At 34.3% G+C, this 21,748-nt stretch overlaps 1 protein-coding gene across 2 annotated transcripts in view; it reads right to left on the bottom strand.

The window, feature by feature from the left end:
* htr2cl1 (5-hydroxytryptamine (serotonin) receptor 2C, G protein-coupled-like 1) overlaps positions 1 to 21,748 on the bottom strand; it is a 200,446-nt gene that overhangs the window by 164,011 nt on the left and 14,687 nt on the right. The window contains exon 2 of one of the 2 annotated variants that reach the window (XM_056461267.1): positions 14,856 to 14,959. The exons of the other annotated variant lie outside the window; for it this stretch is intronic. The gene's annotated coding sequence lies outside the window, so the exon portion shown is untranslated. The remainder of the gene's footprint in view (positions 1 to 14,855; positions 14,960 to 21,748) is intronic. 2 annotated transcript variants of the gene reach the window in all.

The following is a 21,748-nucleotide window of genomic DNA, read 5'->3' as shown; positions in this document are numbered from 1 at the left end:
CAATCTTATTTGTTCTTAGTCAATATGTGCTTCTAAGAGTAAACTATTAAATCCTATACTGCTGCAGGCACCAATTGAGTGAGTTCAATTTATACTGCATTCTGCAATGCTCCAGTCATTTGAGCAAATGAGTGTAGGGGATTTTCTCATTAACGCAAATACAAATTTGCTTTTCATTTAAGCTCATGAGCAGTTTACAGACTTGCAATTGCCCACCAAAAAAAAAAAAACAGCTAAAATGTACTGTTGCCAGATAATGATTACACAATCTATCCAGATGCAAACATCAAAATGGAAAGTAATTAACTAAATTAAATTAGCATCAAATGTGCATGCACCTTTGAAGAATTAGTCTTGACAAATTACTAAAAAAATAATTGTGCAAATTATGCCAAAACTAAACTGGAGCACGCTTGGGAAAAAAAACCATAATGTAAATCAATGGCAAACAATGAACGCTTTAATTAGTTGATGGATGGATGGATGGATAGACTTTTATTCATTGTTAAACAATGTAATACTAATTAATTATATATATATATATATATATATATATATATATATATATATATATATATATATATATATATATATATATATATATATATATATATATATATATATATATATTTACTCACTATATGAAACCTGTAATTAAAAGTAAATAATATGGAAAACGGTGGTTGCAGGTTTCCAGCTTTCTTCTAACTATCTTTTGATATTGCATATTTGTCTATTGAACTTTGATGTGACCAAACATGAAAGATTGCTGTTAAGATTGCTGAGACAGAAACTGGAAGAATATAGAGTAGACAAATATGTTATTGCTGTTTTATTTAATATTAATATTAATATTAATATTGTTATTTATATATTTTTATTTTTGTTTTTTTTATTTATATTTCTTTATTTTAGTTATTTTGAATCTATATTATTCTTGCTGTATTTTAGTTTTTTTTGTTATTTCTCTCAGTTTATTGTTATTTTTTTTTGCTAAACTGAAAAATGTTACTTTTGTCAATTTGTATGACAATGTTTAAAATAAAAATTGTTGTTCAAATAAAAAAATCTACTTTTATGTTTAATAGAAAAAAAGTCAAATATCCCTGATTTTATTGGGTAGTATAACCGTAAGTTTCCATCACAACAGATGAAAACCTTTTTTATTTTGACAACAACAACAACAACAACAACAACAATAATAATAATAATAATAATGTATCTTTATTCACATAATATCAATATCCCCCTGCTGAAGCTCCTCTATAGAGCAAGTACTATTCAGAGGACAGTAAGGTTCATCTGATTACAAGCATCGGTATAGACACAGTAAACACGTCTTGATAAATGGCCTTTCAACAAGGGACAGAGACTGATCTGGAAACAGACCGACCCTTTTTATTCAATAACTTCTTTGATGGCTGGCTGCCTTTCTGTCCTCTATTCTGCCCCCTCTCTTTCTCTCTCTCTCTGTCAGTCTCACTATTTCACAGCATAAATTCGGCCTCAGACATGCACTCATGTCCTGTTCTGAGGCCCTGAACTTTAGACAAGCACAGACTCCTGCCCTTGACAGTGTTAATTCATGTTCTCCACACTGTTAGAATCTCAAAGTCACACCAGCCGATGTGAAAGCGTACACTGCCAGGCAAATAACGGTGAGCAGCGAGTTGTGATGTCACAGAGGGCACACAGCGGGACAGTAACTGAACATGCCGGATCCATTGATGCCACCCCGGAGAGAGAGTGTCAGCTTCCCACCAAGAAACACACAGGAGATGTGCTCATGGAATGCCTGCTCATTTATGAAGAAAGAAGGACCTTTAAAGCTGAGGCTTCTGATATATCTGATATAGCAGAGTGTGTGCAGAGTTACTAACAGTCAAACATATGAGTTTTTAAAGAGTGAAATAATGTATCGTACTGTATGTTAATACAGAACAAACCCATATAAACAGATCATATATCTCAAATTATTAAACAACTGTCTGGAATACTTGATTTTAATTGGTCAGATGTGACATTTCAAGGTATGTTAAGTAAGGAATAAAGTACATCCAGGAGGTTGTTTTCGCACAATAAAGTCTGACAGACTGTTGTATAAGACTGAAGAGCTTTATTGTGAAAAAAAAACCAATCATCCTGGGTGTACTTTATCCTGTTTATTACATGGCTACTAAAAATTAAACACAGAACATTGTTCTCAGCCTTAATTGTTTATTAAAATTTTATTTAATTTAAATGCAAAGCTGACAGAAGCAAATACAGCAGGCGGAGTATATAACGTCCTACTAACTTGTAGATTATTAAGTCACAAGATGGCGCCAAACAAACGAAACCAACCAAACGAAACTGGCTGAATAAAGCACAGACTACCTACAGTATATATTATTCATTCACAAGATGGCATCAAACAGTCAAAAATTGCAGCATGACAGACAAGCAGTTAAATGTGGATGTAAGAACATATTCACTGATGAAGTTAAACGCGTCGTAATGTTCACAAAAGCAGTTAAACAAGACTCAGCACTGATGTGTGTATGTTGTTTTTAAAGTTCATTTAATCAGTCCTTGAAAATCCTCCAGCTGTTTGTGTGCGTCCAATCAGCGGAATTTGGAAAAGGTGCGTGGGAGCGGTGTATGACTGGATCTGTAGTCCATGGCACATTTGAAGTTCTATGACAATCTGCATCTCTACCATCGATCTACAAGCATTAGATCGCTGATGATGACGAGTATTCCAGACAACCGTGTATTAATCTTAGAAAACAACCAATGAAATTACAATGTTTATGCTTGTCTGTAATGCTGCTGTTTTTGACTGTTTGGCGTCATCTTGTGGCTGAATAATATGTCGGTTAGTGTATGCTTCATTTAGCTGTTTTTATTTCTATAAGCTTTGCATTTAATTAATGATTTAATAAACTATTAAGGCCCAGAACAATGTTTTGTATCTAATTTGTTGTATATAATTCAATGTTTTGTATCTAATTCAATGTTTTGTGGCAAGTTGTTTGTGGTTGTTTTTTTGTAAATAATAGATATTCTGAAACAACAACCAATTGGATGTCCTTTATCCCTTACATATCTAATATTCTCACATTCAGCTAGGACTTAAGGTGATTAGATATTTAATAATAATATCAAATTAAATGTTTATAATTATATTTTCTGTTAGTTTACTCACCCTCATGTGGTATTTGATCATTAATTAAATGCAAGTATAGGCTACCATTGTCAACCTCTGCAAACTGTTCCAAGCGTGTTTTGTATTTATTTTTTAACTCTCAAAATCTTGTTTAATGATCTTTATTTTTTTTTGTAAACTATAAAATCAGCCACATCTTGGTTGGCCTCGTTTTGGGAGGAACTATCCCTTTAAAATGTAAAAACATAAATAAATAAAACACTTGTGATTTAGGTATACATATGTATTGATTTTGGTTTCCAATATTCACTTTTACATTGAATTATACCAAATGAGCTTTCTGGAGTAAGCAAATACCAATAAAAACCCTACATACACAAATCAGTCATGCTTTATGACTTTTAATTATAATAAGGCAGAAATAAACAGGACTCTTATTTTGAAGTTTATTTGATTTACTACAAACAGCTGACCAGTAAAAAAGATTATTAGCACACTTACAACTAGTTACATCATTACACATGAACGCCATCAAATAAACACAACCACGATTCAACAAAAGACATAATTGCATAAGCCCATATCACATTTAATTTGATAATTAAAACAGCATCTTCTGCTATACCATTTAAGACATTCTGTGACCTTTAATTAGATAAAGCTAATTTAAGATAATTTAAGAATCTATCATTATGCATTATAGTCAGGCATAGAATAGCATAGTCCTGCAGTGTTAAAGGGATAGTTCACACAAAAATGAAAACTTTGTCATCATTTACTTATTTTGACTCTATTTTGACTTGCTCTATTGGAGATATTTTGAAAAATGCTGGTTACTTACACCCATTAACTTCCATAGTCATTTTTCCCTACTATGAAAATCGATGGATGGGTTCCAGCAACCAGCGTTCTTCAAATGATCCTTTACCTTGTGTTCAACAGAAAATTGTATATTTTTTTTCTTCTTTGAACTATGCCTTTAAAAGGAGGAAGATTAACACGTAAGACAACATTTTTAAATATATTCTTGTCACTTAAAAATTAAAACACATTTGCTAAATGAATGACAGTGCCCACAAAATACACATAACTTTTAAATCTTCAGAATGTAACTTTTGATGCAGAACTCTCTGTTTATAGACATGATGAGTCATACAGGTACTAGATACTCCATGTAGAGCAAAGATGGCCAAACTAGGGCCCATGGGCCAATGTTGGCCCATGACAACCTTTAATTGAGAATCTGAGAATTGTCATTTCAAATTTAATGTAACTTTATATTTGTTTGTTTTATTGTTAAGCTACAAAAAGTAATTAAATGTTTAAATGGTGTAAACTAATCAGATTTAGTTTAAAATGAACATATGACAGATAGAGGACAATGCAGAGACTTTGGTGAGTGAATCAAAACAAAGGCAGATTCTGCTTGACTAATGTATTCAGCATTGAACTTCACTGTGTTATACATGTTATTATATTTTTGTTGCAATAAGTTCTAATTGAAAAAGTTATACTTTATTAGTTAATACTATTCAAAGTCATGTTTTCTATTTCTAAAGAATTAGGAAATTACCCATGGCAATTTTTATGTAAAATAGTTTGTTATATTTATCTTTGGCCCACGACCAGGGTATTCAGATAAATTACACAATGCTAATGACAAAATAAATTTCAAGTCTTGAAACTGAATTAATATAAATAACCTGCATTTGCTGTGCCTACTGTATTTCAAATAAAGAAGCAAAACAACGACAACAAGACAGAAAGAAAAAAGAATGAATGAATGAATGAATGAATGAATGAATGAATGAATGAATGAATGAATGAATGAATGAATGAGAAAGAAAGAAAGAGAGAAAGAAAGAAAGAAAGAAAGCATGAATGAATGAATGAATGAATGAATGAATGAATGGAGAAAGAGTCAGCGAGGGAGTAAGTGAGTGAGCTAGTGAAGGAGTGAATGAATGAATGAAAAAGAAAGAAAGAGTCAGTAAATGAAGGAACAAAGTAACGAACAAACAAATGAGGGAACGAGTGAGTGAACAAGCGAACTAACGAACAAACGAGCGAGCGAGTGAACAAACGAACGAACAAACGATCATTCGAAAAAGGAAGGAAGAAAGAAAGAAAGAAAGAAAGAATGAATGAATGAATGAATGGAGAAAGAAAGAGTCAGTTAAGGAGTGAGTGAGTGAGCCAGTGAAGGAGTGAATGAAAAAGAAAGAAAGAGTCAGGGAATGAATGATTGAACGAACAAGCGAATGAGTGAACGAGCGAGCGGGCAAACAAATAAGCGATTGAGCAGACTAACGAACAAACAAGCGAGTGAGTGAACAAGAGAACAAACTAACAAACAAACGATTGTTTGAAAAAGGAAGAAAGAAAGAAAGAATGAATAGAGAAAAAAAAAGAGTCAGCGAGGGAGTGAGTGAGTGAGCGAGTTAAGGAGTGAATGAATAATTGAATGAAAAGAAAGAAAGAGTCAGTGAATGAATAAATAAATAAATAAAGAAAGTGAGTGAATGAGTAAGTGAGTGAGTGAGTGAGTGAGTGAGTGAGTGAGTGAGTGAGTGAGTGAGTGAGTGAGTGAGTGAGTGAGTGAGTGGATGAACGAATGAATGAAAAAGAAAAAAGAAATAAAAGACAGAAAGACTGAGAGAGTGAGCGAACAAATGAAAATAGAAAGAAAAAGAAAAAGAAAAGAAGGAAAGAAAGCAAGAAAGAAAGAAAGAAAGCAAGAAAGCAATAAAGAAAGAAAGAAAGAAAGAAAGAAAGAAAGAAAGAAAGAAAGAAAGAAAGAAAGAAAGAAAGAAAGAAAGAAAAAGAAAGAAAGAAAACAGAGTGAGTGAGTTAACACAATGAATATTTCCTTAACAGCCATCAAACCCAAAATGATTAATCGGAGTCAGCAACTGAGAATAATTACAAACCAGATCATGGTGAAATTTAATTTACATGAGGAGGGGATCACATTTACACCCAAATCATAATTAATCTACACAAAGGGCAAACCATCGCTATAAACTGCAAATCATCTAAGTCTAATCATTAGGTCTACTTAAATCTACTCAATTAAATTACTGAAGAGAGAGTGTGTGCCTGTCACTGTGTGTGGAAAACTGATGAGCAGCTCACTTTATAATTTTATCATGCTTCATAAAAGCCATAGCTTGCACACTTTTTCTATTTTTTCAATGTATTTTATGCTGAGCTCAGCATTATTCTGGGAAATTTTAGGGGTGCAGCAAGGGATAGTTCACCCAAAACTGAAAGCTCTGTCATCATTTACTCACAATTCAATTGTTGCAAACCTTTATGAGTCTTTCAAGAGTTGAACACAAAAGAAGATATTTTGAAGAAAGATGAAAACCTGTAACCACTGACTTCCATAGTATTTCAATAATACTACACTGAAGAAAAAGGATTCATTGGATTTACTCATTTTTTTAAGGTAAGTGGTTGCAAACAATTTATATGGGCTGAATGTTAATAAACAAATAAGTTGAACGTTACCAAATTTATTTTGTTTGTTTAAATTCAGCCCATTTAAATAGTCTGCAACCACTTACCTTAAAAAATGTAATAAATCCAATGATTTTTTTTTTTTGTGTACTTCCAAAATACTACTCAACTTTTTTCAAAATATCTTCATTTGAGTTTAACATAGGAAAGAAACTCATTAAGGTTTAGAACCAGTTGAGGGTGAGTAAATAATGAGTACATTTCCATTTTAGCTTCAAGATGAGAGGTGAAGTAAACCATAATTGAAGTAAAAACAGGTCATATTTATGTATCATAAATAATTGCAATATGATTTTTCTTGTCATATGAACCTATGAAAAAGAGCTAAGAAAAAAATCTTTCTCCAGATTTATGGTTTGTAGTAATGTTTTTAAACAGGTGGTCCAGTGTGTATTTTTAAGGCTTGGTTGTGTTTAAAAGATGCAAAGCATTGTGTGCTCATGCTTCATTTGTAGAAAATCACGTAATCTTTTTTCATATATCTTACTTTATATACAGTAGAGCTGTGCAATTAATCGAAAAAAGATCTCAATCTCGATTCGACCCCCTAGACGATCTTTATCCAGCATTTCTACGATTCTGCCAATCATATTTTCAAGTTCAGGAGACAAGGAAAGGTGGCTACACGAGTCTTTTCATACATTTTCACATACATTGCTCAGCGACATGGACACCTCCAAATGATGTTGACAGAGTCACATACTGTATTTATAAGGTATAATTCACCTAAAAGTGTCATTTTTGTCTTCATATAATGCTGTATTCGCGGCCGGGAAATCACACGTGACGTGAGCTGCTGACCGTGAGCTGTTATCACAGAGAGGGCGGGCGCGCAACCTACTTAATGATAGACGCGCACTCGCCCTACTTAATGATAGACGCGCACCTGTCTACTTTAGTGAACAGAACCTGCATAGGCTGTTTGTAACAGGTAATAAAGTTGTAAATAATGTTCAGTTTGTGGCACAGAGTGATCGTTTGAGAGCCGCGTGCGAAGTATGAACAGTACTTAGCAATGAAAATGAAACCGAAAGCGTGCACATCATTTAAATAATCATATCGCATTTTAGAGTTATGATTGCGACAAGCATTTGATATGTTTTTACTTTCATAGTGAACACACAGTTGTGCATGAAAATAAATGTTTACAGTGTCAGTATAACTACTCTAGCCTATATAATGTTGATTTTACCAGTGAAACAAATGGTCTAATAATGTTGTCAATGACAGATTGCAAGCATAGGCCAATATCTCAAACATAATTCAACATCAGAATTATTATAAGTAAAATAGAATTATTTATAGAAACCAGTAGACCTACACATATTATTATTGTTGTTTTACCAAATGTTTGAGAAAAAATTATAATTGCCGACTCATATTAAGCTTTATTTTACATCTACAGAATCGTGAGAAAATCGTGATCTTTATTTCAAGCAAAAAAATCATGATTTTCATTTTAGCCAGAATCGTGCAGCTCTAATATACAGCTACTCAGCTAACATGAAAACGACTGTCATATTTCCCAGTTCCTCTGAAAGGCTGCCCTCAAGAGGCTCTGATTGGTGAGCTAACATAATGTGCTGTGATTCGCGGATCGACTCCACGCCACCAGGAAAAGCGTCACGCCACTACAAGCACATGCTTTGCCTCTGCTCTGTAAATAGTCAGTGTATCCATATCAGTTTGAGCCTAAATCAGACTGAACCTCAGAAAGGACACAGCTGAACCTCATGCCTGCGCTCTAAAATAAAACCTGATAAATGTGTAAGTTTCACATATACTCAGAATAATCATGTTTTAGGTAATATGAAACGGTCACATATCTTTTGCGAGTTTGTTTTTTGAGAAGTAGAACGCAGGAAAAAGCGGCTGCATGGAGAGACATTGCAGCGCTGCTGAAGGTTGTGGCTGTTTACAGTGATTTGAAGGATAAATATGAATTTGTAGCTAAATTCTTAATGGTGACAAAGAGAATTTCCCATTGTTTACATCCTTGTTTAAGTCCTCACTTCAACATACCGTTAAGGCTAGAAACTATACATGTAATAGATCAATTTAAACTAACAAATACACTTACAGGCTGTGGCTCACAATCCTCAGCTTCTTCTACTATAGTTGGAGCTGCTCCTTCATTGAGGAGCTTTTAGCCGAATCCAGCACTAAACTAAAGAAGATTCTCGAAGCTGTCCTTTTTCAAATGCTAGCTATATCTTTATTATAATTATCTGGAACATAATTAAAATTAAACTGTTAGCACTTCTCTCTTTAGCCACTTTCACACATACAGACCTTTCCGGGAAATAACCGGCAATTTTCCAGAAAGGCCTATATGTGTGAACAGGCCCTTTTTGAAAATACTGGTAAAGACGTTCCGGCAATTTTCCAGAAAGAGAAGCAGTAATATTCCCGGTAATTTGCCGGAATGCTGCGCTGTGTGAACGCAAAAGGAAGATTGGAAAGAGCGCGTTCACATCTAGAATGCGCTAACGTGAGATGTCTATTTTAGCCAATCAGAACACTCAGATGCATTCATGTCTGAGCGGTTTATGAAAACAAGAGCCACTGAATATTTTTCCAGACACATTTAGCTGCTAGATGTTAGTCAGATAACATTTCTATATTACTTCTTAATACCAACTGTGTAAAAAATTATCGATAAAATGATAAACCGTTGTTTGTTTAACTATAAGCTCTGTTTCAGTTGCTTGAATGCGTGTGCATGCGAAAGAGCATGTGAGTGCCAGCACACACAAATATTATAAACATCTCGACATGTGAAAGTGTTCTTCCACATGTTTTTATATAAGTTGTTCACAATACTTATCCATCCACAGAACTTGTAAAGTAGTCAAATGTGTAAACAGCGTTTCTGCCTTTGGACGTCTCACAAAACAGCTGCATGAATGCTAAAGCTTTCAAGAAAAGGCAGACCTCTTCTATGTTTACAAATCGTCACCTTAGAATTATAAGGTTCTATCTGACATTTTTGTCAAAATTGAGTTACTGACATATTCTTATAAAATGACTACTTATTTACATTATGGGATGTTTTTTTTTTAAGAACACACATACTGTTTGCAATATGGAATGCAAAAACTTTCAAGGTCAATATCTCAAAATCATTCAGAAGATAGAAAGTTACAATTCCAAGGTGACGAAATACAAGCGCAGCTGTTTAGAGCTCATTTCTGGTTAATGATGTCAGAATTTACCGATATTTTGGAATGGATGTGTGAATGGTCTTTTCCGGAAAAATTACGGAACATCCGTGCCTGTGTGAACACCTTTTTTATGAATTGTGTCGTGTCCTTTGGAAGCCCAAATACAGAAACAGAACAAGCTCTGTGGCAGGGTGTATGCACGTAACAACACTAACATTCACAACATTACTGTATTTCATAAAACAACAAAAAATGCCATGTTTTAAGGCATGCTCACATTTATTTTTAGATAATATTACTGTTTAAAAGCATTAAGAAATAATATATGGGTGAAATTATTCAGTTTTTCAATAATAATAATGAATAAAAACATTTGTTATTCTGACTTAGACATTTTCAGAAAAAAATAAATAAATAAATAAATAAAAATTGCTAAATGCTTTCTTTTTTAAGAAATTTAATCAGACCTATATGGAAAAAAACAGTGAAACTGACGTGAAAAATGTGTAAAAATCCATAAAAAGACAGTATGGGGATATAAGTAAAATGAGAAAGAGGACGGCCGCGGGGGGGAAAGGATTGAACAGAATTGAACTGAAAGCCCTTGTGTGGGAGGAGGATGGATGTTTGAATAGCTCACACCTCCAGTAATAGTCTGAGAGGTATTTTAAAGCCTCCTTCTGACACTTCTGATCTACGGGGCTTCTCAATGTCACAGAAAGAGACTCAGTGTGAACAGAGAGGCACTTGCACTCAACGCGTTTACAGTTTGACACAATGTCCACATACATAAGCATTAGACACACAAAAACATAAAAACACGGCAAAAGTCAGCGACCTCCATACTGACACCCGACCCCAAATTTCCAAAATATATCCAGTGTAGTCAATATTATTTCAGTTGTGGTTGGTGAGGCAACCGTCCCTGTTGTTATTGCTCAGTCCTCAAGTACTTATATTATTTGGCACATAATGTACTCAAAAAATGGACAAATCAATGCTTATTATGCTTATCAATGCTTATTTAATTGCTTATCCCTTTATTTTGTGAATCAAACCCTCATTTAAGTGCCCTATATGCTATTTTAAAGTTTTAATAATTATGTCTTGGAAGGTTCTTACAGCGGGGAAAATAAGTATTGAACACGTCATGTTTTTTCCTGGGAATAATATTTCTAAAGGAGCTGTTGACATGGAGTTGAACCCGATTTTGGTAAAAACCCACACAATACAAACATAAAAATAAAACAAAACAAAGAAATCAGAAAAATTAGTTATGTGTAATAACAATGCATTGACACAAGAAGAAAGTACTGAACTACTGAAACATATTTAATACTTTATATAAAAGGCTTTTTATTGATGGCAACTTAAAGACGCCTCTGATATAGAGAATTAAATCACATAAATTGCTTGTGAGTTTTTCACGAACTTCAACAGAGTGTAAAAATCTTGATGGTTCTGTGGGTCTCATCTATCAAATCTAATCTTTATTTTTTATTTTCTATTGAATTCAAGTCCTGTGATTGGCTGGGCCATTCTACAGCTTGATTTTCTTTCTCTAAAATCATTTGAGAGTTTCCTTGGCTGTGTTTTGGATCATTGTCTTGCTGAAATGTAAACCCTGGTTTCATCTTCATCATCCTGGTAATGTAGATGTTGGGCCGAAGTAGCTAATGTTAATTTACAATGAGGAAGGAGAGAGGATTGCTGAATAACTACTGAGAGATTTCAGCTGCTGTCTGGGGTTTCACTGCCTTTCTTCACCTCCCTTTCTTTATGTGTTCAATACTTTTTCCCTGTGTCATTTAATTTCACTACACACAACTTCATTTTGTAAACTAATTAGATTTCTTTGCACATATGGATTTCTTTCATTGTTGCCAACATCTGTTGAAAATTTCAAGTCAACAGCACCTTTAAAAGTATGTTTTCTGAGTAAAATGGTGACGTGTTCAATACTTATTTTCCCTGCTGTATTACAGTTTCAGCTCTAATCTAAAAGTGTCTAAAAATTGTTTGTTTAAAGGTCCCATGTAGTGCTTTGAAATGTGCAATTTTCAAAACATTTTTATTCGATATTTGACATATGTATGCATATTGACGTATCTCAACTAAAAATGGGAGGGTGGGATATAAAATAGCTGCTCCTATTTAAAAAAACAGCCAACAGAGTTTAGTTTTATCACAGCACTGCTGCTGAGACTGGTTGAGCTCAACCACATCAAATGAAAAGCAAAAAAGAAGCGTCTTAAAGGGGGCAGGGCTTGTCAGATACTAGAGAGCATGTGATTGATCAAGATTTGATTGAAGTTTGAGGTGGCGTGAAAAAAAACTGGTGATTCATTTAGGGTAAAGTGACAAACTTCAACCTTTTAATGTTTATATCAGGTTTATCTCTTCTAAACACAAATTTTGTAGCACACTAAATTATAGATATTATTAAAACTAACAATACTGACACTAACATAGAAAAAACATTTAAGGATCTGGTCTTTCTAAACCCTAGAGTCTATTCGACTCAGACCTGCCAAGTGGGCCAGTTTATTATGAACTGTATCACTTAGGTTTCATGGTACCGTAGGTTTCAGATACAATACCCGCATCATCCTTTTTGAATTTCACACAGTGATACAAATAACGACAATGGCATCTCTTTTATGGTATCAGTTTGTGCTCATCATTCGGAGATGTGTACAAAGAGGATTTAGACTTTCACAGCACAGAACTATGGATATTCTTGACATGCCATCAACACAAAACAAGCTCTTTCAAGCCATGACAGTGGCTTAGAAAAGTGTTTAGAAAAAAGCCAACGAAAGCCATAGGGCCACATTATAAAATCTTTTACAATTCTAAGTATGTGCAGGAAAGAGAATTTTATTGAAAGTTTTGTACTTATTACTTTTAAACTTGTGTATTCCTTAAACTTTTTTTATTTTATCTGACATTTTGTATGTGTTGGTTCAGGCCTAGTACTATTTTTAAAGTATTAATTTGGCACTGGTATTGAAAATAACCCAAATGATACCCAACCCTAGATACAAAAATACCTCTATTTGTTATGCCCTTTTTGTTGACCTTTTACATTAACAATTTACTATTATACATTCTACAAAAGGTAATTTGCAAAAAAAAAAAAAAAAAAAAAAAAAAAGAATAATAATGCAATTTAAACAGGAAGTCAGAATGAACACTGCAAGTTGAATAACTTTTACATGGTTTGAATTGGGCCTGTAAGAAAACACACAGCGGCCACCTAGCAACCACTTGGCAAAGCACTCAAAATAACAACCGGCTAACACCCTAGCATTGTTTCAAGCATTTTTGCAAGGGCAAACACTCCTTGAATTGCCTTCAAAAGGTTTCGAATGCACTTTCTTGTGAGATCTGGAGCTTGTCTGAGCAACCCTGTCAATTCGAAGTCCTTTTGTGGAGGAGCATGTTTTCGGAAACTTTTACAAAGTCTCTGGACGCCATGGCTGTCTGTAGCCATGCACAATAAAAATAATGACTCTGCCTGGCCCTACTCCACGCTTCACAACTTTATGGGTATTAAGCATTTTCTGCTTCGTAAATTAAATATACTTGCATTTTTATGACTACCGGGACACTCCGCAGGTGTAGCTGTAACACTGAGGCAACGAAGTGTGCGATATGTCACATTTGCCTGTCATGACATTGCATTTTGTGAGGATATAAGAAAATGATGTAACTCAGACATCAGAGAGGGTTTATCATGCTGGAAAGACCATATTAAACCAGTCTGAACTGGTTGTCCATCTGAACTCAAGCTGGGTTGTTCACTGGTTTAAGAGCGGTTTTGATCACTGTTAATTTTGACATCAAATCAATAAGCTAATGTTCGGAGACCACCCTAAACCATCTGGAACTGTGGTGCAAATGCACTAATGTGTTTTACAAATAAATTCACATACAGAGGAAATAAAATTTTGTAAAACAGCCTGCATTTTCTTAATTTTATTCTGAAGCACAGTAAAAAAACAAAACAAAAAAACCCAGTAAGATTGGAGTCATGACGTTGGTGTTAATGAGCCTATTATTTCTTTACAATGTCACTAACTCATTCTAGTCCCCCAAAAAACTGGTCAATGAAAAACAAATGCACAACGGAAGGATAATGTATAAAATCTCAATGGGCAATATCTTCAAAATTGCAGATGGAATTTTTTACTAATTCAGTGCTGAATATGTCAAAAAACAACCCCAAATCAGAAAAGTTGGGACAATATGGAAAACGGAAAAAAACAAAATAAAATAGAGATTTCTAAAATTACTTGACTGGCCTGTCTGCAGTCCCGACCTGTCTCCAATAGAGAATGTGTGGTGCATTTTGAAGCGCAACTTTTTTTGAAATGTGTTGCAAAATCCAATATTGGAATACGTCTTTATTTTAAGAAAAAAAATCATTATGAGGAACACATTAAATAATATTTGTTATATCATCTGCAATGAAATACAAATCAAAGTAAATTTAGAAATCAATACTTTCTTTTTTTATTCACGCTTTCCATACTGCCCCAACGTTTTCTGATTTGGGGTTGTACAGTCTTAACGCAGTGGACACCTTCAAGTCAAAACAACATAAAAACATCACAAATGCTAATCGATTTGATATCAATTGACTACTTTGGGGTCAAAATGACATCAAATTGTCATTTAATTTGTCCTGTTTTGTAGGTATATAAAAAAAAGTGGAATAATGTAATTTGGAATTAAAGCTTCCAAATGATTAAAACTTTTCTTATATTAAAATAGTTTTCTGTCATTATTTGGGTGTTCAAAAGGGCGTCAATGTGTGGATGACAAACGGACATCAAGGTTTTGACATCAAATCGATATGCAGTTTTGGACGCATTTCAAGACATTATGCTTGATGTCAATTTGATGTTGATGTAACATTAAGATATCTGCTGCAAAAATGTAAAAGTCCTTGAAATGAAAATACTGCAGTAACCACACCATCAGCCAATAGAATCAAAAATGCTAGCTAGACTAACCTTTGCTGAAGAGCACGTTGTGTAGACAGAAAACTTCTGTTACTCCTTCAGCAACATGTGGTTCCTTCCCTGCGTTCATCACCCAATCAGGAGGACAACATACCCTGTTGCAAAGCAAAATGAGTAAAGCAGTTTGTTAAAGGTGAAAATTATTAAATAATGAAATGGCTGACACAGAGTCCTTATCTGAACCTGATTAAAAACCTCTGGAAAAATCCTTGGCAACAAAGTTATGGCAAAGTTACTAAATGAAGTTATGGCTATGAAACTGTCAACAAACTATAAGAGATTGAAAGAAGAGAAAATCACACCTACTATATATTTTTGACTGCTGTAATCTTCAGAAATTGTAGTTATTCACGCTTAATCGATCACTGTTCTATAATTTTGATCTCAATTGGATATTTATTCATTTACATGCTTTAACTCCTCCTGCTTATATTGTATGTTAACACTGGGATGGTGAACACTGCAGTGGGCTGCATTGTGGTCCATTTCATGTCTTCCAGGTGACAAGTCATTGATTTATACAACCCTCAGAGCTTTTGGAATTTAAGCCTCACACATTTCATTCATGCTGGGTCCAAAGCCACGTGCAGAGCTCTGTGTGTTTTTCCACAGCCGGAGTTTCAGCCCTCACAGTCAGAGACAGACAGAATGCATATGAGGAATGGCTGTTGACACCATCTGTATTATTTCCAGTAAGCACTATAGAAACATAATGTCCCCATTTAAAATTAGAATGAGGTGAAAATAGAACGTCCAAAATGAGAGGAAAAAAGTACACGGCTATTGTTTAGTTTAACTTGTTCTGTGCATTTTTAAGTTAAACAACAGACATAATAAGCTAAAAAGACCATCTGTTGCACTTCTAAATGTACTACTGAGCTACAAAAACTGCTGACTATCCACTCGTTGTCTACAAATGCTAAACAGCCAGACAAGTTTATACATGTTGATTATGAAAAGCCTGTCAACAACAAGAATGAAAGTGTACAGACAGCATCAATGCCTTTCGTTCCTTTGATTGTTTCTGTAGCTCAATGGTGTCACTATCAATACCAAGCTATTCAGTGTATTTCTTATCCCTTATGTTCTGTCTGGGTTTGAGTTGTCACAAATACTGGTTGCTCATTATACAATCTACTTATTACTGGTTACAACCATGTGGTTCTAGCGATGCACCACAGTTACGTTACGGTATATATTACAGTTTATCAGTTTACTATGTATTTTTTTTGCAGAATTCATTAACAATTAGTTGTACACATTACTATGTGGTTTAAAAACATGTTTATATATAAATTACTAGTTTTTCCCCATGTGGATATCTTCCAGAAAAATATCTTCACGAAATAACAGATGAAAGCATACAAAAGTGTGGACGAATAGTCGACATTATTATTATTATTTATTTCTTTTTGTAAGAGGGGAAAATGCTCCACAATAATAGTCGTCTAGTTTTGTCACAAGGGTAGCATTTCATTTTTGTCCTGTTGATGAACTTATCATCAACATATATTCACTGCTGGTGTGCATCTCGATGTTCACGTTACGGTTGTTTTTTTCACCGAAATGCCAGTAAAGACTTGGATCATTGTAAAATAAGACGGTAGATTTCATTGCAGCGATTACATGGCAGAGTACGTTATTTATATTCTCCTGGATTTTGTATAAGTGTAGTGGTGTTTGTATCTGATTTTTATATAAAACATTAACATATTTATACAATCTTTATTGGTATTGTCAAAAGAATTATTGTGTTCAAAAAAGTTTGTACACATGGATGTATTGAAAAAATGTTCATTACATGCCGCCTTTTCTTCCATTCACTGTTCACTGCTGTTCCGCTCACTTCCGTGCAGCCAGTTTCTTGAAATTTCCCCTATTATTGAGCAAAAACCATTGGAAATCAATGAAAGCTGTTCGGCATTTCTTTTTTGGACAATTATAAACAACATAAAACAAACATTTTGATGTTCTGATTGCGATTCCTATGTAGAAGAATCACTTACTGCACATCATCAATGACAAATGGATCTTGATATTTTGTGACTTTTTGGTCATTTGAAGCTTATGAACATGCATACAATCTTGCGCACACATCTTTGTTTTTGTGAATTGTGGGCATATTGCACAGTTTTCCATTGTTTCATACTGTACAAACTGTATTTAATTGCCATAGCTCCACCCTACCCCTAAACCCAACCCTCACAGGAAACTGTGTACAGTTTTACTTTCTGAAAAAAAACCTAATTCTGTGTGATTTATAAGCTTTTTGAGAAACGAGGACATCAGCAATGTCCTCATATTTCACCCCCTTCTTGTAATACCTGTGCTATGCCTATGTCATTATACAGATTTGTGTCCTGATATGTAACACACACACACACACACACACACACACACACACACACACACACACACACACACACACAAATAAATATACATATTTATATTAGGGTTGGGTCGATAGACGTTGCCATCATTCATCTCCGATAGCCAATAGACATCACGATGCTGAGCCTGCATTGCGATCCTCTGCCCCGCCCTCATCGCAGCAGCAACGTGCTCGTGATAAATACACACAGCCCGTTTACACTAATACATCTTCGTTTTTAAATGTGCATCTAAAAACATTTTACAATGAAAACGACCCACGTCCACACTGGCGTTTCAGCTAGCATTTCTGAAAAGCCCTCCTTCCGCACTATACCCCTGAAAACACGCATTACGTGACCACACACACTCACACACAAACACACACACACTCCATATGCGCGCGTCCGAACTCCAGCAGTCAGCGGGTGCTTTGAGCACCAAACCCCAGAGAGCAGTGCACGTCAGACAGTTAATTAAGGATGTACCGCTGTACAGTACATCAAGGATGTATCATGCCATTATAAGGACACAGATCATTCTGCCTATTCATGCCAGAATCCCGCAGAAAAAGTGACTGACTGGTGGTAACTTGTGTGTAAGTTATCTTTATCTATTTATGATTTGGTTATGGGTAAAACAAAGACCATGTGGGTCAGGTAGTTGAAACGGTAGGCTACAAATAATTAATTAGTTATGAATTCATTAATTATTCATAAATAATTAATTCGCCGCTGCCTACGACAACGATGCCCTCATCCATCGCGATGTTTCACATTAGACATCGTACAATGCCAAATTGGTCGATAATCGAATTTTCGCCCACCAAAAATTTATCAGCCAAAAACATGCTTTGCCACTTAATGGACCCTCTAATTTGTGTGGCTTCAGTCATTGTTGGGGTACTCTTTTAAATGAGGTATTATTAAAAAATTATATTAAAATATATATCGTTCAATATGGAAAACAATTATTGAGCTTGCATTTTTGCATCGCCCAGCCCTTCACTATATATACTGTATATATAAACTGTTAATGGAGGTATAGTGATTAAACCCTATAGAAATGATATACTCTAATTTAATTTTTTATTTGTTTGTTTACTGTGTTAAATATTAAACTATAAATGTGAAAGGCTTACAGTGCTTATCTGATTTCTGTGTCTTTTTTTATGTATTTCTTGGTGATATACATTAAGTCTAGTGCAAATCAACAAGAGCTATAATTTGAAACTTCATATCCACATTTTAAATATAATACAAGAGTTAATCTTTTAAGATTTTTTGGATAATTGTCAAGCATAAAACTCCTTAATTTTGTATATTGAAACGTATATTGATTTTATTAATGTACTCATGTCATTCCAACACTGTATGAATATTTTGTTTTATTGTGAATTATAACAGAAGTGTTTTTACATTGAGGTTCTAGTATAGGGTTAAGGTGAGTAAAATATGAAAGTAAAACGAACTATTTTTAAAAATAGCTTGAGGTAGAATAATAATTGGCAGACCCTCCAGTGGCACAACAAACATCCCAGGAGTCAAGGACCCCCTGTTGAGGATCCCGGTAATAACTTACAAACACAGTTACTTAGCATGATGCTTAATGTCTGCAAAATACATCAAAAGTAAATGCACATTAGTTCAAGTAAAATAAACTAATAAACCCTAGCTTCCCATAGAGTTGATTCCTGAGAGCAGCAACACCGAAAAACAATCTGCAAATGGATTCAGGAGTCAGAAATGTGTTTTCACTAATAGTCCTAATAAATGCAATCATGCATGTACATCTACGTATAGAGGTGTGTGTGAAATATTAAGTTGAGGCCTGGAGCAAGCATGCAAATACACAAAGAGCAAATGAGCTGATAGGTTGCTGAGTACATTCCAAGTAATTCTGAAGTAGCTGGAAAAACAGGTTCTAAAAAAACATTACTGCACCATGTTTTAATAAGTGACAACTTCTCACACAACTATTTCTGGAACATAGTGGCAGACATGAAACATACAGCCAATGTTGTGTCTTTATAGGATAGAGACAGCATTTCTACATGGAATGTGTGTTCTTCCTATTGCATCTTTGAGGATGTGTTGGTTGTTTGTGTGCTTTTGGTTCGTTTGGTCTAGACCAGAAAAAACATATATAAACATACAGTGCTGATCTGCTTAGTGTTAAGGTCATTTTTAAGACCGAATCTACAGACACAAATAAGAATAAAAAAACACAAGTCATACAATAAATGATACTAAACAATGCTGTTTAATATTTATCAGTTGAAAACTTATGAAGAGTTTATAAAATGCTTATGAACACAAATAATTCCTCCGTCACACACAAATGAAGATCTGCTGTAATGAGGCTTTTTGCTGATGCCCGTATTGATTTGTATTTGGGAAATACTGACTTTGATGTGAAAACCCAGACATGCTTGAATATCCTGTCCTTTTATACTCAAATCTTATGAGATTGTGTCCTGTTGTTGGTTTGTTTTGATGTATTTGGTCTTTGTTGAGTTCGTATTTTTAATCTTCTTTTTTTTTATGAACTGCCATAACAATAACCCCATAGTTGATGTTAATTGAACTAAGAGTGTGAACACACCCTAAATTACTGTGTACAACTTCTACATAAGATTCCGATATTAAGGGAACACTCCATTCCCCTAGAGTTAAACAGTTGAGTTTTACCTTTTTTAATCCTTTCAGCTGATCTCCAGGTCTGATGGAAGCACTTATAGCTTAGCTTAGCATAGATCATTGAATCGGATTAGACCATTAGCATCTAATACTTTTCAAATAGTTTGCTGCTGTACCATGGCTGCAGCAGGTGCCATGATATTACACAGCGTGACCGACACACACTGGTCACCTTGAAAGTTAGCTTGCTGGAGATTATTTTTTATTTCAAGTGCTGCGTAATGTCATTGTGCCTGCTACGGCAGCAAAGTTCCTTGATTATTATGCCTAGCAAATAGGTTCCAGCCATATCAGCCTACAAAACAGCCATTTACATTTTCTGTTGGTCTTAGTACACAGTGTAACAAGAGAAAAGTCAAGCTTTAAATAGGAAAATTATCGAAACTCTATTTAAACAATATGCTAATGGTCTAATCTGATTCAATGATCTATGCTAAGCTACACTGTAAAAATATTGACCTTAAATTCACAGCAAATTTCTGGCTAATAATTGCATTACTTTCACAGTAAAATACTGAATGTAAATTCACCACAAATTACCGTGAGGTAGTTCACAGTAATTTACTGTGATTTTGTTACATTAAATTACTGTGAAATTACATCTATATAGTGTAACTTTTTATAGTAAATAGTAAAGTCCATTACTGTGATTTCACAGTATTATCTTGTAGAATTAACTATATTTTACTGTGAAGCAGGCTTTCCTTGGCTAGTCATTCTGACATTTACCCTGACTTTGAAATAATTTTGGGTGTTTAACAGTGTTTGGTTTTATGAATCAGTTACTTTTGTTCCAGTTTATCACGTTTTTGGATAGGCACATAAGTTATGTTCATTTGAAAAATAATTTTATATTTCCATGTTAACCTTATAAAACTAAATAAAAGTGCAGTGCTCTCAATAATGAAAATGCACTATGATATTCATGTTGTTTCAAAACAAGATGATTTTTTAAAGTTATTTTTGACCAAATTGTTTTTGGGGCTGCAATAATACTCTTTTATTTCTAAATATCAAAAAAGTGCCAATACTAGCATAAAAGTTCATTTGTTTTAATGTCTATGTTAAATGAAATAAAAACTGTTTAATTTCCTTTAACTAACATGCAAAAGATATAGCCGTTTTCACAGTAATTTGCTGTAATCATGCTAATTTGATTAATTTCACAAAAAAACTAATTCTGACTACAACACGTTACTTTGAATATTTATAGTTAAATCCTGTAAAGTGACACTAATGTAATTTACTGTGAAAAATGACAGCAACGTTGTGAAAATCTGGAATTTCCTTCCAGTGTAAAAGTTCTCCTGCCTGACATATAGATCATCTGAATGGATTTAAAAATTGTAAAACTCAACTGTTTAACTCTAGAGGAGTTGTGAAATGAGCATATAAAACAAGTGTAGGTTCATTTGATTCATTTCATAATGTTCTTGAGTCTGTACCATAAAAAAAGCTGTGCTTAACACGGTTGTCAGTACTCTCATCCTGTTCTCTACACACATTCTGGTGATTTACTGTCTGTGTGAGTGACCACTGCATTCTCCAAATGAACTACTGCTAAAAATATTTCTGACCATGTCAGCCTAAATCTTATGGCATGTACAAAACTGAGCAGCCAGCTGTTAATGCAGTGATGGTGCTCTCCTGAAAGACTGTCTCTGTTCTCCAGGTGCACAGCAAGCAAATCGCAGACCAGAGGTACTGTACATCTCTGCTCATTTGCATATTCTCATAACACCCTGTCTTTCCCCAAAGCATTTGCCTACAAAGACAAATTCTTAAGAAGAGACAAGAATACCCAAGTATTAGCGG

The sequence above is a fragment of the Danio aesculapii genome, chromosome 7, assembly GCF_903798145.1.
Source record: "Danio aesculapii chromosome 7, fDanAes4.1, whole genome shotgun sequence".
NCBI classification, from domain to species: Eukaryota; Metazoa; Chordata; class Actinopteri; order Cypriniformes; family Danionidae; genus Danio; species Danio aesculapii.
The sequence above is the reverse complement of the archived record's forward strand: the minus strand, read 5'-3'. Positions and strand labels throughout refer to the sequence as shown.